At 34.0% G+C, this 27,026-nt stretch overlaps 1 protein-coding gene across 1 annotated transcript in view; it reads left to right on the top strand.

Moving 5' to 3' along the window:
• COL5A2 (collagen type V alpha 2 chain) overlaps positions 1 to 27,026 on the top strand; it is a 182,149-nt gene that overhangs the window by 69,563 nt on the left and 85,560 nt on the right. Inside the window, exon 2 of the mRNA XM_074215519.1 lies at positions 24,891 to 25,898. The gene's annotated coding sequence lies outside the window, so the exon portion shown is untranslated. The remainder of the gene's footprint in view (positions 1 to 24,890; positions 25,899 to 27,026) is intronic.

Here is a 27,026-nt window from a genome sequence, read left to right on the forward strand (position 1 = left end):
TCACACAATGTTCCTAAAATGTAAAATTAATGTTGATTTTTTTATATATCATGATGATTTCTGGAAATATCCTTCCCTATTTCCATTCTCTACAACTCTCTTCCTGAATTGAATCCTTCTCTTCAATAAAGGAAAAGTTTAGCAAAACGTAATATAAGTGTCTTTTATATTGTATTCTCTTGTCTATCAACTAATTATTTTCATTATCTGAGACTGTTTGCTTTTCAGTTACTCAAGCTTCAACTTTCTTCTAATTTATGTTATGTACACTGTTCAGGTTTTGCTAATTTCATTCTATATCAGTATATACCCGAGAACTTTCTATAGTTCTCTGAATTTTATCATTTTTCATTGCTTAATGATGTTCTGTTAATCCATAGTCTGGTCTTCAAATCAATGAGGACCCACATTTAGTATATCATAAAACAATCACTTGGGCCTATATAGAATTCTTGTTTTTATCTTTGATCTCCTTGGGGGGTACATGACCTAGCCACATGTCTTAAAGAGAAAAATTAGAAATAGACAAAATATTTTTCAAAGAAAAGCTTCCAGGGGCGGCTAGGTGGCATAATGGATAAACCACCAGCCTTGGAGTCAGGAATACCTGGGTTCAAATTCGCTCTCAGACACTTAATAATTATCTAGCTGTGTGGCCTTGGGCAAGCCACTTAGCCCCATTTGTCTTGCAAAAACCTAAAAAAAAAAAAAGATGTATTTAGGATCTGGGGTAAAGAGTCCCTGGAAATCAATCCTTCTTTTCTACACTAAATCAGAAAGCACATTTCTATAAATAAGACTCATTTTTTCCCATTCATAAAAATATAATCATTTAATTTGAAAATAAAAATTTTTGATGTTAATGCCTAGCTACAACAGAGTGCTTAATATATGTGTATTTGACTAAGAGGTTGTGTTAGTCCTTTTGGAGAGGTGAGTAGAACTAGTTGAATAATGCTTAAGTATTTATTTTTCATCAACATTCATTCCTTTAATGAATATTTTATCAAAGTCAATAGATTTGGCATTCTCTTTCCCTTTGGACCCAAAAGGGTGCTCAGTGGAGTCCTTTATGGGAGCCAAGAGTAATGAATTGCTTTGAATGCCTTAATATTTCCCTACCATTCAAGGTTATTATTATTATTTTTATCCCCATGTAGAAGACCAGCTGTTGTAAGCAGCTTCTCTCAGGATAGATCCTGCCTCTTTTCAAAGTTTTGCAGCTTAGTTATTCATGTATGGCTGTAGTAGAATAGAACTTCTTTCATCTTCCACATGTGTTGTTTTTCCCTCTACAGTAAGTAAAATACTTAATTAAAACTCTTTGGTTGTACCAATGACATTTTCTCTCCTCATTTTCCTCTGACCTCAAATAGTTTATTCCATAAATTTTACATGAAGCAAATAAACTAACTTTGCTACTGGACCTTGATGACACTGGAAGAGAGTGTGAGGCTGACAACTCTCTTCCACTCTGCTTCACTTAAATTCAATTCATATATAAAATCATTGATACCTTGAAACGAAGAGCAGCAATTTATGTAAGGCAATGTGCAAGGTGCTAAGGATATAAAAGATATAAAGGATATATAAGAATATAGACACAACAAAAACAGTTCATCAAGTGTTGTACTACTATTAAAGAGTCCTGTTCTACTGGAGAACTGTGGCATATATACATAGATAAGGAAGTGATAATGCTCATTGAGAAAGCATTAATAAAACTTTTAACTAGGATTTGGTGACTGAGTTGAGTCTTAAAGGTGGCAAAGGATTCCAAGAAGTTCAGATGAGGAGAGATTAGGAATCACAGGAGGATGATTTGGAATCATGGATTAAAGAATGTTAGAATAAATGAAAACTCATAAAATTCATGAAACTGACTGACAATTACATAATTCTAGAACCATGGTATGTTTGGATTTCAGAATTCTAGGCTCTTACTGGTTGGATAGATAGAGCCTTCAAGAAGTTATCTAGTCTAGCCCCTTGCCTTCAGTTAAGTGAATGTCTAAGAGAAGATAGATCACCAATCGCTAATTACAGCATTTAATCTATGAAATGATCAAGTTTCAATTGATAACTAATTGTAATTTCTGCCATTTTTCATTACATGGTAAACAAGTTCTCATCAGTCTTGTGTTTGACAGCCCAATTCTTTTGAGCATTTCAGAATAAAGATGCTCTATAAACACAGATGCAACTCTGTCTAGCAACTGTCTTTGTTTCAACTAATGCTGTATTTTTCAAAACTCACCTATGAAGCTTTCAACAGGGGAAGAAAGAGGGAGGCTATGATCAGCTTGCTCAACAAAGCATTAAGTAATTATTTCCTTGTAAAATTCTTCCCCCTTGTCTTCAAGAAGCCTGTATGAAAACTAGGGACAAGAAGAGTGAGATTATTTCATGACAAGGACTACAAATTAATCAGATATATTTTGCTATAAACAACAAAGATTTCATATGGAAAAAAATTGCAGATTATACCACTTTGGAAAAATTTCAAAAACATCTATGTAAAGGAGGGAGACAGTTCCTGGATTACTTAAGCTACAAACAATGAAAGAAAATGAAGAAAACACAAGGAGCACAGTTCAGGAGTCCAAAGTTCAGACTTGTTCTAAATCTTTAAAAAATTCTGTAATAGCTTCATGTGGAATGGAGTCATGTTTTTCATCTTATATACAAAATCCTTTAAAATCATCTAACTGAGGGCGGCTAGGTGGCGCAGTGGATAAAGCACCAGTCCTGGAGTCAGGAGTACCTGGGTTCAAATCCAGTCTCAGACACTTAATAATTACCTAGCTGTGTGGCCTTGGGCAAGCCACTTCACCCCATTTGCCTTGCAAAAAAACCTAAAAGAAAAAAAAGAAAAAAGAAAATCATCTAACTGGTACCAGGTTTACTTTAAAGAAATTAAGATAGGGATTAAAAAATAAGTTACAGTATAAAAGTAAACTCTCCATGCAAAATTTCCTGGAAATTCCCCCAATGTCATAGGGTTTTGGGCTTGATGGAATGGAAAATTGGGAATAAACTAGCAGGGTTTAATTCAGAAAGGCTGCCCCAAGCTATTATCTGAATGGAGATTCAATCTGTGATTTTATTGATATGGGAAATTCCCAGATAAGAAAACTTCTACTGATAAAGGCAGGGACTTCTCTTTTATATAGTTCTAGACATAGTTTCCATTACAATGAGAGGTTAAGTGACTTTCCTAGAGTCTATTTCAGAAGCTGAGTTTAAATACAAATCTTTCTGGTTCTGGTGCCAAGTCTCTATTCACTCTATCTAATGCTGCCTTTTCAGGTAGTATCTGACCAAAGCTTTTGTTTTTCCTTTTTTAGTTCTGGTGCATGCTGTTTACAATCCCTGGAGCAGCAGAATTTATAGCCTGTGGTGGATTGGCAAATATTTAAAAATTAGCTCTTGGATGGGTACCTAGGTGGTACAGTAGATAGAGTTCTGGTTCTAGAGTCAGGAAGACATAAGTTCAGTTATGACATTAGACATTTATTAACTGCCTAACCCTGGACAAGTCACAACCCCAATTACCTACAAAAAAATATCAGCTTTAGAAAACTCATGACATTTAAAAAAAATTTTTTTTTTTTTAGGTTTTTGGAAGACAAATGGGGTGAAGTGGCTTGCCCAAGGTCACACAGCTAGTAATTATTAAGTGTCTGAGACTGGATTTGAACCCAGATACTCCTGACTCCAAAGCTGGTGCTTTATCCACTACGCCACCTAGCCACCCCTACTCATGACATTTTTAAATTTAATATGCATTATTAATATTTTCTCCATCATTTCTTAAGTCTAAGCAATCAACAAAATAATAAATTAAACCTTGATTTATAGCACACCACATGAGGTGACACGTAACCTTCTGCTTCCTTGTCCCATAATGCATCACCCTTCTTAATATACATCGTTCTACAGTTATGTGTCATAGGAATAAAAAAATTATTCCTTAAGTCAAAATGTAAAAAAGCAACTTTTTTTGAATGAATTCAAGTTGATCATCTAGTTGACTAAATGTTCTCTCATAGATGCATTTGATTTGGAGGAACAGATCCTCAATCTCCTTGAGACTTGATCGAATTTTAGTGACATGCTCAAAAAGCATCATAGTATATATGGTGGAGAGAAAGAATATTATATGATGCCAGCTAAGACCTGGAATTTTTAAATAAATGAATTTTTTTAATTGTATACTCATAATTAATGGCCAGAATCTGACATTTTGTTCTAAAGCTGCCTCCTTTTACTATCATGTGAGAAATAGACTTTGCAAAACCACACTGAGTTAGTATTTGCTTTGAAACAAGTTATATTCACATCCACAACTCCTGACTGCTTTAAGTGAAATCAGTGAAATTATGCAACCTGAAGTCATATTTTTTTCTTTCCCTCCTACACAATTCATCATAAGCTTAGTCCGTCTGATGATTTTCTAAAAATAATTTTCTAGACCTGTACTGCAATTTCTTTGCAATCTGAGATTAAACATACCATTTACAAAAGGAAACATCTCATAATCAAGTCTTTCTTTTTATATGAAAGATCTATTTTTTTCTTTTTAGAATGGGAATGCTATGATTCATTGAACTGAAGACAATAAACAAATATTTTCCTGCAGCTCACTCATTTGATTGCTATATTTTCTAATTTCCATTTCCCAAGATCATAGAATATCTTGGAATCTTCTTAATTTATTTTTATTCCTATTTTTTTTTGTCATATTCAACTTTGTGACTTCATTTGGGGTTTTCTTGGCAAAGATACTGGAAAGGTTTATCATTTCCTTCTCCATTTATCTTATAGATGAAGAAACTGAGTTAAAGGGTCACATAGCTAGTAAGTGTCTAAGACTAAATTTGAATTCAGAAAGATGAGTTTTCTTAAAAAGGCCATCAAAAAGCATCCCTTAACATTCTACCCTTCTCCTCCATCCCCAAACATTTAATATATGAGGGGAAAAAACCCAACACCAATAACAAGTGTCTTGATATTTTCTGAACAAATAATTTCTGGACCAAGCCCTTTCAGCCTTTCCGTTCACATGAGGGATAATTCTGTTGACTTTTAAAAGGGCACATACATGAACATACACACCACACACACACACACACACACACACACACACACACACACATACACAAAGACACAAACAGGATTTCTGAAAGAAAAACTGAGAGAACTTTAATTCTTTTGACAAACATCTTTTTTAGTAGCTATTATTTATTCTTTTTAAACTCACACTATGAAGTATTTTTCTTTTCTTTTAGTCTCTAAATTCTATCCCGTACCATAGCTCCTAGGGTGGCATTACAACAGAGGTTCTTAATCTTGGTGTTGACATGGATTTTTTTCCCCTGACTGCCTGGTGAAGCTGATGGTCCCTTCTCAATAAACTAAACCTTTCTAAATCCACAAAATAATAGACTCAAAATTACAGAGGAAATGAATTATAATGAAATAAAAATATCATTTTTTCCCCATCCAAATTCATAGGCCCCCTGAAATCTGGACTTTGAGTCTTTAAGGGATCAGGTTAAGAACCCTTGTATTAAACCAAGTTAATATGGAAGATTTCTACTACTCAACACATGACACTGAAACCTGAATTTAACAATTAATCCTACATAATCCTAAACTCATTCCAAAGTAAGTAGTTACTAGGATATAGAGAAGACATCATTATAAAGGTCATTGATCTGAGGAAAATGTTATAGTAATGCCCTAGTATGTTTGGCTATTTAAGAGTTCTAAAGTGACAATTTATTATGGAAGCAACATAATTCGATTTTTATGCATGTCTATGTTATAGGGAAGGTAAAAACTTCTACATTCAGAATATCAGCAAGGAATTGCCTTCTGGAGGAAAGGGTAGAAAGAGGATAACCTTGAGGTAATAGATTATTGGGGTGGAAGGGGGAATTATTGATACATTTTTAAAAACCCTTTGTCAAAGATATGAAAGGAAGTTTATTATTATAGATTATATAATATTCTGTTGTTAATAGTATAATAAAGATCCCCAATATTGTTATAGAATGGCTTTAGATGGAATCTTTGGATGAAATCAAATTTGTGTGTGTATCTAAAACTATCTTAGTGCTTGAATTTGGTTGAAAAAGGTAGAGCTGTCTTTGCTGACCCTTAGAGCTACCTTGCAGGCATTTATTTTTATCATTATTATTTTTATTCATCATCAATAATAAAAATAATTTTTATTGTATTAGGTAACAATCATAAATGCATTGTTTTATTAAACTATTTCTATATTATTGGTTCATTTGATACTTACAATAACCCTCTGAGGTACATACCATTATTCTAATTTCCATTTTAAATTTCTCTCTACAGTTACTCACTCCTTTGCACACAGTGGACACTTAATAAATATTTATTAAATGGAATTCAAAGTGAGATGGTGAAGTCTGTGGTTGATATGAAATTGCACCTGAATGTCTTAATTCACAAGTTCCTTCCCCTTTTTCATACACTTTTCTTTTTTCTCTCCCTTCTGATCTTATTGAAGTCAATGACTAGCAAATTATTTTGCAGATAAGATGCCAGATACTTCTGGGTCAACAGCATGAGAAGAGGTAAGAGTACCTGAAGTCAGATACAGGGCCTTATTTGAGGAATATAAACATTTTAATAAGTGTAAATAAAAAAATTTATATAGGAAAAGTCAGAAATGAGATCTGTGATTTTCTTGGTAATGAAGAAAACAACTTCTACCAATGCAAATCACTCATTGTCTGCAATTTATAATCTTAAAAACTTATTTAGGGAACTGAATTACTTACTCAGAATCACATAGCTAACAGGGTAACAGCAGGACTGGAACCCAGGTCTCTCTTGATTCCTAAGCCAGCTTCCTATTTATTATGCCATTACCTTGCTAAATATAAGTTAGACATTTACATCTTGATATAATCTGAGGAAAAATATTACTACCTAAATAATTCAGTTTGAAAGAAGCTCTAGTAAGATGTATAGACTCTGCTCTTAAATACTGAGACATCATACTTGAAGGTCTTACAGAGTCCTACAGTTATACAGTGCTAAAAGGTTTTTAAATCATATACATGTTCTAATTTGCCCTGCAAAAATAACCCTGTAAGGTGGGAAGAAATATGTTATTTTTAAAATAAGTTTTTATTGATATTTTTCAGAGCAGATATTATTATTGTTATTGTTGTTATTATTATTATTATTATTATTATTATTATTATTATTATTATTTTCCAACAAGAAGCTTGGAGAGTTTAGATCGTTTGTCCAAGTAGCAAAGTCCATCCCCTTGACTCCTACTCTGATTCTCTTTCTGCTTCATTGCATTGGCTCCCTGGAGTCCTAAATTACTGAGATTATTTAGGGTGGAGTCAAAACCTTATCTGACAGACCTCCAGGAATGTGGCTGCTGCCCCATCTCTCTCTATTACCCAAGCCTTATTTTTGCATCTTTTTCAGGGTTCTCAGTGGAGATGGAAGCTGACATCAGCATTCCCTCGTCTAGTTAGGGAATTTTTTGGCAGAACACAATTTCTCCATGTGATACCCTTGCCCATCCCCTGTAACTGTATCACGTGAATCTGAAAGTTCAATTTTCCTCTCCTCCCAAAAGTCTGGAGACCACAATCTAAACTCAGATTTGAGGAATGGGCTAGCCATATACAGGAGCCCCAGGAAATTCTTGTGAAGCAAAGTGTCTAAAAAGTTACCACTATTGTCCTTCTTCCCATTCATTCATTCTTGGAGTACTTTACAAAGGAAATAGAAGTTAAGCTGAGCCTTGAAGTAAAGAAAGTACTATGGGAGGTAAAGATGCAGAGGGAATGCATTTTAGACTTTTGTAAATGCATAAAAGTGGGAAATAGGATGTCAAGTTGTGTGGAATGTAGAGAGTAAAGGGGAGAAATAAGGTCGAGAAAGGTATTATGGAGAACCTCAAATGGTCAGAATGAAGAGCTTGCATTTAATCTCATAAATAGCAGGAAGATACTAAGAGTTTTAAAGTCAGAGAATTACATTTATGATTACTTCTGTAAAAAACTGATTAGGCTTTAGGTTCAGAATGTAAAGCATTTTATTAACACTATTAACTATTAATATTATTAACATGGGAGAATCATTTTGTCCAATAACTCCCTAAAGTTTTTTCAAATTAAGATACATATAAGACATCACAAGTGGAAATGAAACAATTTTATTTTTTCTTCCAAGAAATGTCTCAAATCCTGTGTGTGCGTGCCTACATGTATATCCATGTATGCATGTGTGTGTATGAGAGAGAAAGAATGGAGGGGAGGAAGTGGGGGGAGGGGGGAAAGGGAAGGGGAATGGGAGAGAGAGAGAGAGAGAGAGAGAGAGAGAGAGAGAAACTTGGTAAAATATCATATTTTTTTTCTTAGAATAGAAATGTACACCTTTGACCTAATCACACAATTTGGTCACATCATCCTGTTTAGACATACCAAAGAGGTCAGTCAATAAGAAAGCAGCTACAGGAGAATGTGGGACCCAGACCTGGACCAAAAATCACAGCAAGGACTTTTCCTAGAGCAAAATGTACACAGTACCCTTCTTTGATTTACTTTGTTGAACTTATGATGAAATCTAATTACACTATCATAATTATACATTAATTATCTATTAATATCCCCATCTTCTTCCCCAAGGGAAGGATTTATGGAGGCAGGGACAGCACCCTGCTTCCCTTTGGGAGCAAAGTCCCCTGGGGAGCGTGATATGTATAATAATGAGGTCCTATGAATGAATCAGGAAATTGGATCTGGGATATTGACTAGGATGCCATAATTTCATTTGGAATAAGGGGCTCCCTGTGAGGACCCCCCCTCTAACCAATCTGAGCTGACAGTTCCTCTGTAGCTTACTGTTAGAGTTGCAGAGAGCACAGAGGGTTCTGTGACTTGACCAGAATCACAGTTAATATGTGTCAGAAGCTGAACTTGGAGGTTTCCCTGGCTCCTGGACCAAGTTTCAGTCTCTGTCTCTGTCTCTGTCTCTGTCTCCCTGTCTCCCTGTCTCTCTGTCTCTCTGTCTCTCTCTGTTTCTCTGATTCTGTCTTTCTCTGTGTGTGTCTGTCTGTCTGTCTGTCTGTCTGTCTGTCTGTCTCTCTCTCTCTCTCTCTCTCTCTGTGTCTGTGTCTCTATCTCTGTCTCTCTCTGTATCTCTCTTTCTCTGTCTCTGTGTCTGCCTGTCTGTCTCTCTCTGTCTTTTTCCTAACCCCTCCCCAATTAGACTGTATGCTCCTTAAAGGCAGGGATAATGTCTTACCTCTCTTTGTATCCCTAGAGCTCAGCTCTGCATAGTGCCTGGCATACAGTAGGTGCTTCATAAATGTTTATTGATTGATTATATACTACTCCAGTCAGCCTCTTACACAGCATAGAGAACTGGAAGGGCCCTTCATTTTATAGGTGAAAAAAAAAATCCTTCCCCATTAAACAAATGGTAACAGCAGCATTGCTTGGTTTAAAGGGTAGACTGTCCTTGAATTAAAAAAAAAGCAGCTATTCATTATGCATCAGCATCTCCCTTTAGAACCACAGATAAGGGAGTGTCTGTTCTTGCCTGTATCACATATTTCTTGTTCCTTTGAGCTCTGGCTAATCTCTTCACTGAGCAGAATAAGCAAACATAAGAACTTCATGCCTGAAGGCTCATGGGGAAATGATCATTCATGCCTTGTTTCAATGAAACAGGATTAAACAATTTTGTATATGTGAAGGCAAAAGACAAGAAGGAAGTATTTCCTTTTTCTTTTGAAAGAGGGAATTGGGAAGTGGTTCCATGTGCTAAAATTGCTTATGATCACTGAAGTTATCAGTATTTTGCTACTTCCTACCTGGGTGTCCTTGGGTCAGTCACCAACTTCTTTGGACCTACTTCTCTCCTCTGTGAACTCTAGGAACTAGATGAACTCTAAAGCTCCATCTACCTCTAGGTTGATGAGTCTATTATATTTTTCCACAGATAATATGAGTTGTTTAGGCATAAGACTGTTCATCAAGGGGTATCTGATAAAAAAACAAACTAACAAACATATTCAGAGCCAGAGCATTTAGATTGAAATCCTGGCTTTGTTACTATTTGTGTGACATTTAGTAAATTACTACATGTATCTAAGTCTCATGATATCAAGGAGAATGAACTAACTCTAAATCTTGTTGCTGAGTCATTTTAGTCATGTCTGATTCATGACCCCATTTGAGATTTTCTTGGAAGAGATACTGGAGTAGTTTGCCATTTCTTTCTTCAGTTCATTTTACAGATGAGGAAACTGAGGCAACAGGGTTAAGTGAGTTGCCCAAAGTCACACAGCAAATAAGTAAGTGAGGTCTGAATCACAAAAAAGAATTCCTGATTTCAAGCCAAATCAGGTACTCTATCTAGTATTCTACCCAGGTGCCCATAATTGTAAAATTATGATATAAATTTGTATCTATGTTCAAAAATGACAAAGCTAAAAATAATTGTTAACTTACATGATCATATTTCCTCCATCCCAGAGTGGGAGAGCCTAGGATAATGGGAAATAAATTGGATCTGGAACTAGAAAATATGAGTTCAAATTTTGACTCTATCCTTTGACTTACACTCTATCCTTTGGCAAGTCATTTAATTTCTTAGAGTTTCATTTGTAGCTTCATTAGTAGTAAATCATGTGAATCCTTTTGGGGGGGAAATCTCTTAAGATATGACTAATATAGATTTTTATTGAATTAAGATGGTTAAAGATACACCTAGATTTACTCCTGACTTCTGCCAATGTCATTTTATCTTAGTTCTATACAAACAATAGTAGCAATAATAGCTAGTCAAAAGTTAGAACTTAAAAAATTATATTCTTTGCTTTCCTTGTTTTCTCAGGTATTAAAAACAAAACCTTATATTTGCTTTTCTTCCTAGCTCTTGTTGTTGAGTTATGTTTGTCCCTTTGTGTCCCTATTTTGGGGTTTTCTTGGCAAAAATATTAGATTTGGTTTAGCATTTCCATCTCCAGCTCATTTTACAAATGAGTAAACTGAGACAGATGGTGTTAAATGACTTGCCTAGGGCAACACAGCTGATTATCAAGTATCTTAGGCTAGATGTGAACTCATGTAACTGAGTTTTTTTGATTCCAACACAGTGCTCTATACATGGAACAACCTAACAGTTACTGCTTCACCCTTACTGCTCACTACACATTGATGAACTATAAAGATAGTTTTCATGAGTGGAGAGAGAATAAAGATAGAGTTTGAGTCCTTAAGAAGGCAAACTTTTTCTAATGCCCCTTGTATGATTCCTGAGTGTAAACAGCAATGAAGAATTTTTTGAAAGAGCTAGTTTAAGTTTTAGAGAACAAAAGAAATGGAGACAAAATTGAATTTAATTTTAAAAGCATATTGTTGTTGTAGGTCATGCTTACTACCTCTTTGAAGTCTCTTTTTAAATAACTTTTATGGATCATATCCAAAATCTTTTAAATATTATCTCCCAGTTAAAATAAGGTAGACAAAATAAAGAATACTGCCTGCAATGTACAGTTTCAGTCCTGAAGGAAAAAAAAATTCATTTCCTGAATCTCAGAAACTAATCCACAAAGGGATTTAAATAATGATTGGTATGTAGTCACTTAAAACATTTATTATCTGGATACATGATGACTAGAGGCTCATTCTTTTCATGGGATGGTTTTACTTCCTTCATATCCTGCTAAGTAAGGATCAGATTATAAAACTGGAGAGTTGTGGAATGTTAAGGAAAGTTTTACAGGATATTAAGAAGGTAATTTTTTCATAGGTACCCAAAGGTTAGAAAACAACTGAATAGGGTAGAGGTATATAGAGAAAGGATGTGACACATTAAGGTTAAAAAAAGATTCCATTTATTTTACATTTTTGCCTCCTAATTCACTTGAATTTCCTTCTTAATCTGAGGATGACTGATCCTTACTAAGGTCAAATGGTTCTATCATCTTTGTCTTTGACTAGGAGTCAGGACCATCTGACTTTGATCAAATCAACCTCAATTTCCTGTAAGCATTTACTTCACAAGGTTGTTCTGCATTATCAAATGGAATATAGTATCTTTGGTAAATTTTATTTAGTTTTCTTCTTTAACTTCAGTTATACAGCATACTTTCTTCTAGTCTTCTATAATATGGCCCCTGTACCTGCTATAATGTTAAATTTTTTGTTTTAAAGATCACTGTTGAGATCCTAGTCAAATTAATAATTGCTCTTTAGTACTCATCCTTCATGCTCCTTCCAGTTGTCTGATATGACATTGCTGATGAACCATCTTAAACCTTTATTAGATAGTTATCTCAGATCTTTGGGACTTATGAAGTGAAAGGAATTGACATGTACTTTGCACCTCCTGCTGACACTTTTTGAAACTCCTTTTGTTGCTTTAATTGAATAACCTCTCCTTCTTTGAAGTTCATTGAAGTAGGTTTTTTTTAGCTTATCCTTTTTAAAAATGAATTTCACCCGGATTTTTCCCAGCTCTAATAGATGAGCCTTTTGCTCTATCTTTCCAGGAATCAGATCTCCATTTTTTTTTCTGTATCCTTACCAAGTCCCTCAAAGGGTAACTGAGAAGTTGAGAATGACAAGTCTTTTTGAATGTCTCTGAAACCAGTCAAAGAACCTCCTCTTCAATATGTGGTTAGCCAACCAGAATCAGTATTGCAATGTTAATGTGCTTCACAATTGGTATCTCCAAGGCCCATGTCTCTCTCTCTCTCTCTCTCTGTCTCTCTGTCTCTCTCTCTGTCTCTCCTCTCTCTCTCTCTCTCTCTCTCTCTCTCTCTCTCTCCCCTATCTTTTAGATTTTTGCAAGGCAAATGGGATAAATGGCTTTCCCAAAGCCACACAGCTAGGTAATTATTAAGTGTCTGAAGCCAGATTTGAACTCAGGTACTCCTGACTCCAGGGCTGGTACTCTATCCACTGTGCCACCTAGCCATCCCCAAGGCCCTTCTCTTATACATAATCAAGTTTGTTAAACAAAGAAAAAGCAAATCCTCTACATCTTAAACAAGAAAATAAAAACCAAAATAAACTTGCCCTAAAGGAATTTACATTTTATTGGATATTTTATTAATATATGTGTTTATGTGTATATAAATATATATAAATATATATATGTATATTTATAAATCACTACATAGAAGATAAATTTGCCAGAGATGAAATTTAGCCTTAAAATAAATAGTGTCAGCAGGAAGGAGGAAGGAAGAACAGAAAGTCTTCCTGGTAATGTTTGTACCTGAATTGACTTAAAAGAAGGTAGGGATTCTAAGAGTTATTGATTGGGAGGAAGATTATTCCATGTATGAGAGGCAATCCTATAGTATATATGGTAAAAGCATGGATATTAGAAATAGAGTGTCATTTGTCAGGATGGATATAAATTTGAGAGATAAGAATATTTTAAAAAGTAGACAATTAAGAAGAAACTATGTTGTAAAGAACTTTAAATGTTAAAGTAAAAATTTATATTTGATTCTGGAAATAATGGAGAATCACTGTAATTAATGAATGGGGAAAAGAGAGAGATTATAGTGTGAGACAAACATTTTAGAAAAAGTCATTTTGGCTGCTGCATGCCAGATGCATTTGAGTGAGGAAAAATTTGACATGGGGAGACCTATTTAGGCAGCAATTAGAATAGTTCAAGCCAGAGTTGAAGGAGTCGAGAAGTACAATGGTGACTATGTCCTTGGAAAGTGGACAAAGTTGAGAAATGCAATCAAGAAAGAAATTACAAATTTTTGTCAACTGATTAAATATGTAGAGAGAGAAAGAGAATTATCAAGAATATCACCTCAGTTGGGAACATATTTGACTAGAAGGAAGGGGACAATTCTTTTTTTATCTTGTAATCTTATGAATGGAAAGAAAAATAACTTGTCATGAGCTTCCATGACCTTAAATTGGAAAAATGAAATATCCTAGTGATTATCGAGCTTTCATACCCCAATTTCTAGAATCAGTTATAGTTTTATGAAATTCTGACAAAGAAATAATAATCTTTCAAAACATATATATATATCAAACTAGCATAGCTACCAGATTTTTCTCTTTAATTTACTTTTTTTAAAAGAACACACATAAATACACACACACACACATATTCTTTAAGAGACCTTTTTTTAATTGCCATAGAAACAATTTTGTTTCATGCTCAAATAGACCTAAGACAGATTGAGGATTCCAGTCTTTAAAACAGATGAAATCCTTTTGGCATTCAATGTCACCAACCTGGGTGGCACAGTGGATAGAACACTGGCCTTTGAGTTAGGAGGACAGGAGTTGTAATCTGGTTTTAGATACTTGATTCTTATCAGCTGTATGACCTTGGGCAATTCACTTAACCCTGTTTGCCTCACATCCAGGGGCCATCTCTAGTCATCTTGATTCAAATCTAGTGTCTCTGGAGAAGAAAGTGAGACTGGTGACAACACAGTATCTATCCCCCTCACACAAATCCAATTCATATTGGCTATCATGGCATTACTTTCTTGATGTTGTGGTCTTCTTCCAAATTGAAGGACAAACATTACTTTTATTTATTTATTCATTCATTCATTTATTTATTTTTTAGGGTTTTTTGCAAGGCTAATGGGGTTAAGTGCCTTGCCCAAGGCCACACAGCTAGGTAATTATTAGGTGTCTGAGACCTGATTTGAACCCAGGTACTCCTGACTCCAAGGCCGGTGCTTTATCCACTATGCCACCTAGCTGCCCCACTTACTTTTATTTTTGTATAATTCCTTTTACAATCTAAATTCTGAAAATATAACCAACTGCAACAAAAATTGCAAATTCAAGTTGTTTTTATTGTTATTTATTTATCTAGTTCTTATCAATGATAACAATGAATATTCATATTGCACTTCAGGATTCCCCAAATCTGGGAGATTGGTTATGCAACATAATATCTCCATTTAATCTCTGTAGACCTCTATTTCTTCAACACTGAATCTTTGATCTTCTGATATTAGAGTATGGACTAATTATACAAAATGATGCAGATAGAGAGTAGTGGAAAAATATACTCAATATACAGAATTCCTGCTATCATGCAAATGACACAGAATGCATCAGAAGCACAAAATAGGGAAACCTTATCTGATGCCCATGTGTTTTGAACAGTTGTCTTAATCTTACACTAAACTGACTTTTGTTGATATCAATTTTTCCAAGTGGTGATTGTTTTACAGAGAGAAAAAAAATCTAGGCCTTTTTGTTACCAATTTTGGGATTTTGTAAATTCCACATATCCTGACCATATCCTGTATATCTTGAACCTGTAACCAATGAAAAGTGATATCAAAATCTTTAGAGACACAGCAAAACAATTTATTTGGAAAATCTTTGTACTGGTGTACTGGAAAATGTTTAACAAAAGTTCTCCAAATGCCTAAAATGGGCTCAGAATCACTTTTAAAATTAGTCTGCATCATTAGGGGTGGCTAGGTGGTGCAATGGATAGAGCACCGGCCCTGGAGTCAAGAGTACTTGAGTTCAAATCCAGCCTCAGACACAATAATTACCTAGCTGTGTGGCCTTGGGCAAGCCACTTAACCCCATTTGCCTTGCAAAAAAAAAACCTAAATAAAATTAATCTGCATCATGAACACTTTTTTTTAATTCTAAGCAATCAATAAAACAATAAATCAAGTCTTGATTTGCAATATTTCAACTGCCCATATTAAAAATTTAATAGACAATCTGGTTGATCCAAACTGGTTCAAATACACCCTTACTTTCACATTATGGAAATGTTTAAAAATGTTCATTAATTCAATAAATAAATAAATGGATAATATTGGAACCCCTTTGTCATAGTAATTCACTTTTAGAGATTGATTTTAACAGCAGTTTAAGATATCATATTAGTTTCTATCAATTCATGATACAAAGCTTTTATAGAAAATGCACTGTATCTCATATTGGGGCCTATATACATAATGGATATTAAATAATAGTTGTAATTAATTTTAAAATATTGTTAGGTATCTTAAATTTTCCAACACTTCTTTGAGGAGAATACAGAAAAAAGCTTGAGCACTTGTATTTGCAAACTGGAAAATATGTACTATGATATTAACTGGTCATGAAAAAGTTATATAAGAGAAATTAAAATTAAAAATAATATTGTGAAAATAAGAGACATGAATTAAATACTATCTTATTTTTATTAAATGTTCTTTTCATTTTTCCTGTTATATTAAGTTAATGAGCTTTTAGACTTTATCACTGATTCTTTTAAGGGAACTTTCATCTTTGGTTTTCTTTATTCTTATTTGTTGAATTCAAATACTTTATTTTTATTCAAGAACTTGTAGGTCAGTACTTTTGAATGTGATGAAGGCTGACTGAAATATGTAAAAAGACAGTCTTTGTTACTAGTCCCCTCAAGGCCTTTTTTTTCCTTGTCATTCTGTTCCTTTCCAGTAAGTAGAGAAGTTTTCCAAATGAATAACTTTGCTATGTGTCTAAAGAAGATATTAATATCACTTTTCACTGAAAGAAAAAAAATTCTTGTATTTTTCTTCCTAAGAGTTTCAGGCTCATGTACCCCATTTTTGAAATGGAGTTTCTGTTGTCTTGAATTTAAGATTTCTCACTGAATAAGATAAGGGTACTTAGCATTTTGAATTTGTATTATGGAAAATGACTATAACTATGAAAGTTAAAAAATGAATGAACTAATTGTCTCAAATATTGTTTAATGAGATATTATGGGGGTAAGTGTGGGGTTATGAAGTTTAAACTCTGGTTAGGAGTATTCCATATTGGGAATATCAGAAAGGATAGTCAGAAGAATTCAAGGTGACCCTCTGACAGATTTAATATTGACACAGTATAGAAATAAATTGAATATAGTAGAACTGGGAATAATAACATTGAAAATTGATTCAATTCTCTAAGTATATCTAGGTGATATAAAATTGAATGAGGTATTTATGAGAAGGCTGGCAAATTTTTGCTTTTCTTGTAGATGTGAGAATACTTTGATTCCTTTCTTTGCATTTTGGAAGGTTTAAGTGGTCCTCAGGACTGGGCTGCCTTAAATTATTTTTTAAAAATCTCTAGAGCAGTTTTCAAATAATTTCTCTTAGTTAGTATTTAAGGGTAGGCAAGGTGATGAAGCTTACTAACAGTGGTATTAACTCTCTCCTTAAAGGAATTAAAAATGTAGTAAAAATTAGAAAGTAATGTTTGTTAAAGAGCCAGCAAGATAATGTTAGCTAACAATAGAATAGTATTATAATAATTTGGCAAAGGCTGTTGCAGAAACAGGTGAACAAAGAGTTAATTTTGTGATAAAATAAGAATGAAGTTTGATCTTTCTATACAACCTGTCAAAGAAAGTTACTTAAAAGGACAAAAATTCTGAGAAAGAAGCTAAAATGTAGAGAGGAAAATTTATTCTTTAAATATCCTTTATAGTGACATATACTTTTATATAGGTAAAAAATTGCATATATGAAATACTTTGGTATATGGTAACCCAGAATATATATATATATATATATATATATATATATATATATATATATATATGTATTAGTAATGTTTTTATTATTTATCCTTCATTCTTGAAGAAGAGACATCAGGGAACTTCTGCCATAACATAGATTTGAGTGAAGGGATATTATGCAAAGTCACCAGCCTCACTTTCTCTTTTAGAACCATCAAGACAACTGGAGATAGCCCTGGATGCAAAACAATCAGTATTAAGTGTCCAGGGCTACACAGCAAGTGTTAAGTATTTGAAGCTAAATTTGAATTCAGGTCCTCCTGACTTCAGGGCTGGTGCTGTATCCACTGCGCTCCCAGTTCCTAGTGTGATACTTTATATGATACTATTCATTATTTTGGGGTCCTATGGACTTGATTTTGGCCTACTCATTTGAATAAATAGGCCCCAAATCTTTAGCCTGTATAATTTCTAGATATGCAACAGCAAATTATTTAGTGTATACTCTCATTTAAAACTCATACTTCAATCCAGAACTTAAATAATGATGAAAAAACGATTCCTTTTAGTCCCCAGATGTGATCAAATGACTTTCATCATCTAAAATCCATGTGTGTGTGTGTGTGTGTGTGTGTATAAAATATGTGTGTATATGTGTGTGTATGTCTGTTATCCATTGACCAAAGGAGAATTCTGAACTTATTTAAAAAGAATGCTAGTCAAATATATTTTTAAAAAGATCTAAGGGGGGGGGTGGCTAGGTGGTGCAGTGGGTAGAACACTGCCCCTGTAGTCAGGAGTATCTGAGTTCAAATCCAGCCTCAGACACTTAATAATTACCTAGCCGTGTGGCCTTGGGCAAGCCATTTAACCCCATTGCCTTGCAAAAACTAAGAAAAAAAAAAAGAGCTAAGAGAAATATTGTGCTCCTGTGATGGTTTTGCTCATCACAAAACCCTTGTATTTTTTGAGACTTGAGCAATCGACAGCAATTTGAGATCTGTCAAATCAGATCATCAGATCATTAACATTTCGGGACTGGATTTGAGCATATTATCCTATTGAATTCAAAATTCATAGAAATACAAATCAAGATCAATTCTCTTCACATGCTTAGCGGTCTGAAACAAATCTTTAGAGGCTTTTTGTATTATCATACTGAATGCAGCTTGCTAGGGCAAAGGGTGAGCAGGTGAGTGTTGCATAATTATTGTAAACAATTATAATTTTGGCTTTATACAGAAGGGTGTTATGATGACATGTTTTGGGTATGATTGTGACAGAATTCCTATTAATGTTTCAATAGTCATATTAAATGACATATATGATAGTTTTTTATTTTGAATTTAAAACTATTTGGTTACTAATCTTTTTTACTTTTGTTAGAAAAGGTGCATAAATATCCTAAACTAAACATTCGCATCCATGAGAATAATCAGTGGTTTAACAAAATGAGGACCAGTAAATGGGTATTACTGAAGTAGCAATTAACTAGAGGCAGTACTTTGGTTCAGTGCAAAGAGTATCAGATTTGGAGTTAGAGAAATTGTACTTGAATTCTAGCTTGCTATTTACTACTTGAACAACTTTGGAAAAATTGCTTATCCCCCCTTGACTTTGAATTTCCTCATCTGTAAAATGAAGGCGTTAGAAAGGTAAGCCTCTTGCTGACAGAAAGTCAAGATATGATATATTGTCCCCTTTGTGTGCTTAGCACTTTGGTACAATTGTGAGGAACAAAAGAAATAATAACTCTAAGACATTTTTCTTAAAAGGAGATGTAAATATGAAGGATTCCCAGGCTAAGGCAAGGGGCTATATATATGTATAAATATATATATACATATATATATATATATAGTCTTAGTTCTAGCCAGTTAATCCATAAAGGTAGCATTTTATGTGTTTTTAGGGGTAGATAACCTTTATAAGTGGTGTCTTTAGTTTTATGGGTCAGGAAAGAAAGACTGTCCCAGAAGAGTCATCAATTCACAAGAGACAGTAATGGCTGTGTTTCCCTTTTGTTGGGGAGAGATTTGGAACTTACTGCTGCTGTTGGGGGTGATAGGGTGTGTGCATGTTGTGGGGTGGGGGTGAGTAGAGAGGCAGATTTCTCTTGTTTTCCAAATGGAATGCATAGCTAGTGTCTCCCTTGGTGTGAAGGGATGGAAAAATTTGACTATATATGTGCTAGGTCAAGCTGCTCATTTCATTGTTTCATCATCTCAAACTAGGTTAAAAGTTGTCTAATTTGCCTCTCTTCTGTGTTATTCATGCAGAGAGAGCAAAGAACTAAAACGACAGAAAATGGTCTGAGTGGACAAAATTGACTGTTAGTCTTAAAACAGTACAAAAGTTAATATAAAAATTGAAAGGACTGTTTTAAAAATGCATTCTATCTCTGTGTTTTGGAGTCCTTCTCCCCATCCTCTGCCATTTATTTCTACTTCAAACCCTTCCCAAGTAATTGAGTAAATAAGGAGCTGCATCACGGACAGTCCTCTGTAAGAAGTCCAAGTATAAGGAAAAGTTACATAAAAAGGACAACAGGCTCAGGGCGTGGTCTTCTCTGGGTGCTCCCATTTGTTGATCACTTGAGTTATTATTGCTGACTGATAGGTTTTGTCTGCCACCTAGTGATTAACAACCAAATATCAAAACTATGAGCAATTTCAGATGGAAGGAAAAAAATGAAACTCTTATGAAAGCAGGCAGAAGACAACCCAATGGGGTCATGACCAAGGAACACTTGATCACAATTGAGAGCTCTCATATCTAAGACAGTAACATCAGCACAGCTGTAGATAATGATTCATAGTGGTTGGGATTGATTAGTTGGGACATTATGTGAGGAAAAAATAATCAGATAACAGCCTAAAATTAAAAAAAGGTGACATTTCTGAGACTTCCCCTCACCCTGCCCCCCACATCCAAAAAGTTCATAGGATCTACACAAATTAAATTGTCTTATGAAACTTTTCCTCTTCTATTCTATATTCACAGGCATTATTACAAACTTAAAGAAATATAGTATAATATTATTGCTAAGGAAAGATTTTTTCATACTTTATACAAATTTTTTTCTTGTCCAAGCATTTAATACCCAAAGTTTGTTTGTTTGTTTGTTTTTGTAGAGATTCCAGGTTTCTGAGACACTGTTAATTTGTATGGATAATATAAGGTTCAAAGAGGTCACTAATGATATTAAAACTGAAGGAAATATCAGAATTATAAATCTATAAATATATCATCTTTGGCACATCATAAATACTTAATAAAGGTTAGCTGACTTATATATTAGTTTCAAAGCTTATTTCCTTTTTTAAAAAAATGAAACTGTGATTTCAATGGTATAGAGTGTTCTCAATGAACAACTTCCTTTACTAATAAAGACCAACAACTTTTCTGACAGGTAAAAGGGACTTGTCCAGGGTGACAACAGCTAACATGAATCACAAGTAGAATGTAAACTCAGGTCTTCCTGATTCCAAGGCCATCTCTCAATCATGAATCATGGCTGGGCTGTCAAAATGGTTGAAAAAGATATGATAATCACTTTCTAACCACAAATTTCTTTATATGTATATGTATATATACATTCATTCAAGAAGTGAATTAAAAGGGTTCAATATATATCTGTGCCATCTACTCTGTATGTGTGTGTGTGTGTGTGTGTGTGTGTGTGTAGGGGGGGAACAGGGAGAAGAAAATTCTTCTGGAGTCCAGAAGCAGTCTAAATTCTTTAATCTTTAAGTACATTCCAGACAAACTTTTCTAGTTACTCTTGCATCTAAATGTTAAATCTCAAAGCAAAAAAGACTGCAGTGACAGACTGACTTCCACCATCAACATTTGAAGAAAAAAAAAATCAGTGACCCAAATGACTCTCCTAGTGATCCCCCATAATCCTCAGCATAGTATAGGAAAAAAAAAGACAATTGAATATGGATTCAGATGACTGACATTTGAATACTGCTCTTTCTACCTAGGTGATGGTAGGAAAATCACTTTATTTCTGTGGTCTCAGTTCCCACAAGTTGGTAGGCTTTAAAGATAACCTTCTGTGACTAGGAGGCTATTGCCCTATGACCTCCAAAGGTTTGCAAGAAATCATAGTATTTATGAAGCACTTTAAGGTTTTCAAAGTGTTTTAGATACAATAGCACATTTGATCCTCACAACAATTCTAGGAAATAGGTGCTATTATTACCATTTTACAGATGAGAAATCTGAGGCTGGCATAATTTCTGATTTACCCAGCATCACAAAGGTAATGTCTGAAACAAGAATTAAACTCAAATCTTCTGATTCTAAATCTAGAAGCAAATGAGACAGAGCCAGAGTAAGAAGAGAAAGAGGGGTGGGGGGAGACAGAGCTAGAGAGAGGAAGAAGGACAGAGAAATAGAAAAAGGAAGAGAGGCAAAAACAGGAGACAGAGAGAAAACAGTAATTTTTCTCAGCTAATCCAGAAATAATGACAGGAACTTTGGGTTTTGCCAATCACACATCTGGGCTGCAACCTGGAAATGTCCTGGAGCTATCATATCATATACTATCACAGGAGAACCAGTGGTCAAATCTCATTTACACTTCAGAAATTGGCAAGCACTACAAAAGAAGGCTTTATTTATTGTTTTATTGTCTTAAAGTGATGGAGAAAATGTTAATGATGAGAACTAAATTTCAAAATGGAGCCTATGTACATTTTTTTTTTTGACAAGCTAGTTAAATATTTGCCAGAACTCTTTTGGTTAAAACATTGGTTAGTGTTTTCTTTTGTTAGAAGTTCTTTGTATGAAAGGTAGATTTGTGACTGGACCTCTGTGTGAGTGAAAAAGATTAAATAATAATAATAATAATTAATTATATAATAACAATAGCTATTGCTGATATAGTACTTTAAAATTTACAAATGAATTTACATTGATTGTCTCATTTGATTTATTTTCTTTGTTATTTCATTTGTAATTCCTGGAACAAACCAGGCATATTACTTGGAAGGAGATAAAGGACTTTTGATAAAGAGGAGAATCACATTATTCTTCATCTGAAAAAACTATGATGATGACACACCCAGGAAGCATTTTTCCCATATGTTAAACATCTGGGAAGAATGGTTAAATATGTTAGACAGAAAATTATATAATCTATTCAAAAGAACAGAGAGATAAATATATCTTTGTATAGTATCATAATGGAAAAATTCCCTATGCTATTGCTAATGGTTTTACCTCCCATTGAAACTATTTCCTTGAACTTTCATTTAAAGGCATATGTTATGTGACAAACTCACTCAAACGATGCAGAGTGAGCAAACATCTTTTTTTTACCTTTTAACTTTATTTAGCAATCCACAAGGTTTGTGTTTATAAAAAATGTAATTGACATCTATTTTGCATGCACTGCTGCTTTTGTGTCCATGAAGAAAATGTCAATTCTAATGCAAGCATGTCTATTAAGTTGTAAAAACTATACATAAATTCAAGATAAAGGAAAATGTTTAGTAGAAATTGTATAGCCATTTATTATGTTGTTTTGGACTTCTTTTTCTTCATGAAAATCTGATTTGAAGTAAAAAAGATATCATGTAGAAAGAATGAGTTCTTTTTCTCCTTATGGTTTAAGAGAAACTCTTGTTTCAGAAGATTTATAGAAGAACTTCACAGCTTTTCAGTTTTTTAGATTCAGTTTTTCCTGATTTTTCAAAGTCCTCTTCTTATGCCTTTGTGATGTGGAAGGAGTGATAGGATTTTGAAAGCTTTGTCACTGGAATGCTGATCCAATGCAGATCCAATCCATCTAATGATCTTTTAATATCACTAGGCAAGGAACTCCCTTATTTGAGGACTACCCTGGCTGAGGTCAGATAGGCTCTTCCCCAGGGGATTGGTTATCAGGTGGTGATTTTTGGTCAAAATACTACTATAGTATAGATAGGACTTTAGTCTTCTTTAGTAGAGGATGTGCCCACATGGAAAAAATTAATTATTGAAGAATTTAAATATGCTTAAAAATACTTTAGGGCAGCTAGTGGCATACTAGATAAAAGTGTGTGTGTGTAGGAGGGAACAGGGAGAAGAAAATTCTTCTGGAGTCCAGAAGCAGTCTACATTCTTTAATCTTTAAGTACATTCCAGACAAACTTTTCTAGTTACTCTTGCACCTAAATGTTAAATCTCAAAGCAAAAAAGACTGCAGTGACAATCAGACTGACAATCAGAAGATTCATCTTCCTGAGTTCAAATCTGGCTTCAGACACTAGCTATGTGACCCTAGGAAAGTCATGTAACCTTGCTTGCTTCAGTTCCTCCTCTGTAAAATGATCTAGAGAAGGAAATGGCAGACCACTCCAGTATCTTTGCCAAGTAAAGCCGAAATGGGATCACAAAGAGTCAGACAAGGTTGAAACAACTGAATACCACCACCACCACTATCACCATCAACACCAACAACAATACTTTGACTAGGTCATCAACATTATTTGATGTTTTTCCTCTAAAATTTGGAATCATCAATGACTATAAAATTTATGGAGTTATAGCTTGTAATATACAGAAAGATTCGACGAGATCACAGAAAGTTTATGTTACTTATCCTGAGAACCATCCATGTTGGCATTCCTTTGAACTGTCATTTTGCAATCATTTTTAGAAGGCTGTGCTAATTTTCTTTCATGAATTGTCCTCTCTATTTTAAAACGACTTTATGTCCTTTAAAATCTGCTCCAAAATTTCCATCTTTCATTAATTTCATCTCTCTTTGATCATCTTTTTCTCTCTATCCCCTCAGGACTTACATGCTCTTTTTTAAAGTCTTTTTTTCTTTTTAGTTTTTTTTTTTTGCAAGGTAATGGGGTTAAGTCGCTTGCCCAAGGCCACACAGCTAGGTAATTAAGTGTCTGAGGTCAGATTTGAACTCAGGTACTTCTGACTCCAGGGCCGGTGCTCTATCCACTGCACCACCTAGCCACCCCTCTTATTTTAATTCTTAATATATTTTTGTCAGTATTTTCTGTTTTTAAAAATCACCTTCATTTCCAAATTTCTTAGCCCTATTTCTTTTTCTTTCTTTCTTTCTTTCTTTCTTTCTTTCTTTCTTTCTTTCTTTCTTTCTTTCTTTCTTTCTTTCTTCCTTCCTTCCTTCCTTCCTTCCTTCCTTCCTTCCTTCCTTCCTTCCTTCCTTCCTTCCTTCTTTCCCTTCTTCTTCTTCTTCTTTCTTTCTTTCTTTCTTTCTTTCTTTCTTAACATATCAACTTATGTGTGCTTGGAATATACTGTTGACTGACTGACTTTCCTCTGATTATCTCTGGATTCAGAAACTTCAAATTATCAATAACATTCCCTATTCTTTTTTTCCTTCTTAGATGGATATGCTGAAGAAATAGCCTGCACACAAAATGGTCGAATGTATTTGAACAGGGATATTTGGAAACCAGCACCTTGTGAAATTTGTGTCTGTGATAATGGAGCCATTCTCTGTGATAAGATTATATGCGAAGATTTAACTTGTGAAAATCCAAATACTCCTCCTGGAGAATGCTGTGCTGTCTGTGGAGATCCAGATGTTATTACCTACGGCTCTGGTAAGAATACTGGAAATTTGCTATTTTACCCAGGTTGATTAGCAATCTTTCATTAGAAATTATACAGGCTCAGTTCATCAGATTGGGACTTCAAACTTTGTCAGAATTCCCTTTGAAAAAGGTGGGAAGGCAATGGTAATAACCCAAGACTGCATAAAATTCTACAAAGACCTTTTGTGGGAAAAATCTAGCCAATTTTTAAGAGAAGATCCAACCCTGATGCTATATTCCACTTAAGATTTAATTCCTTGATTCTATTGTTATAATGGAATCATTTGTAGTATGACAATGATAGGGAATTGTTTTGGAGGCTTATCCTGCTTGGTCTCAGAGGGTCATTTAAAGGAAGTCATAAAGTCTTAAAATTTAACTTATAAAGAACTTTATAAAAACTTCAAAAATGAAACAGATTTTCTTAGTAGTGAGTTCCCACCATAGGCCAAACAGGGGCTATATTGTCAGGGAGACTATAAAAGGGACTTGGTAGAAAAGTTTAGTTTGGAAGGAGCTTAGAAAAAAAAAGGAATGAATCCTAAGGCTATCTTTGACTCTAAATCTCTGATCTCATCCAATTCTGAGACTCTATGATTCTATGAAAAGTATTTCATGTAATGATAGTTCTTTGATGGTGAAGTATTGATTTCCTTGAATTTTTACTCATAATGTTAAACTGTTAAACTGACACAGATTTTTAAAGAAATTGTGTAGGTGTATGGTGTTTGTAAGAATTAAATTTTGAACAATAATAATAATATATGTGCTTTTCTTTTTATAGGTAGAGGAAGAAAGGTAAATTCATATTTCTTTTATTTGTATTTCATTCACTTTAGTCTTACCTAAGAGTCTGTTTATAAAATACTATGCAAATACAAGTTCCTAGAATTATTATAATTTTTCTTCTTCCTACCATCTAATTACTTGTACATCCAGCCAGATAGGATTATTTTCTCACTACTAGCATCAGAGAAATTCATTTCTATTGGTATTTAATGGATATATATATATATATATATATATATATATATATGTCTATATATAATACCTAGCACAGGTTTAGATTATCACTGTAGGTGGTAGATAATGTATATGATTATTACCTTTCAATTAAAAATGTAAAAAAATCACCTGTTTTCATTTTGCTTAGGAAAAGAAAACATTACTTGAATAAATCACCAAAGAACAGAAATTAATGACAAAGCTAATATAGACTCTCTGTTGTAGGTACTTGAAATTAATTGTTATTCTAAACAGAGTTTTCCATGGTAACTGGAACCATGTTCCTATTTCAAGTGAAAGGAAGAGAATACTACCATTTGACTTACTTTGTTTCTCCTCTCTGGTTCTTCCAATACCTTACTATTTCAGTATAGAACTGAATCAAATTTATAAAAAATAAGAACCATTCCTCAATTGATAGTCAAAGGATCTAAACAGGCAATTTTTAGAAGAAGAAATCAAAGATATCTATTATAAAAATGCTCTAAATCACCATTGACTAAGGAAATGCTAGTTATAACTACTCTGAGATAATACCTCACACCTATCAGAAACAACAAATATTGGAGAGGATGAGGGAAAACTAGGTATATGAATGAACTATTGGTGGAGTAGTGAACTGGTTCAACCATTCTGAAGAACAATTTGGAACCACACTCAAAGGGCTTTAAAATTGTGCGTGCCCTTTGACCTAGTAATATCTCTACTAGGTCTGTACTCCAATGAGAACAAAGAAAAAAGAAAAAGGACCTATTTGAATCAAAATATTAAGAGCAATTCTTTTTTGTGGTGACAAATAATTGTAAATTGTGGGATGCTCATCAATTTGGGAATGGATGAACAAGTTGAGGCATATGATAATGATGGAGTATTATTTTGCTAAAAGAAATGATTAAATGAGTGGTTTTAGAAAAAAAATTA

The sequence above is a fragment of the Macrotis lagotis genome, chromosome 1 (assembly GCF_037893015.1).
Source record: "Macrotis lagotis isolate mMagLag1 chromosome 1, bilby.v1.9.chrom.fasta, whole genome shotgun sequence".
Taxonomy (NCBI): Eukaryota; Metazoa; Chordata; class Mammalia; order Peramelemorphia; family Peramelidae; genus Macrotis; species Macrotis lagotis.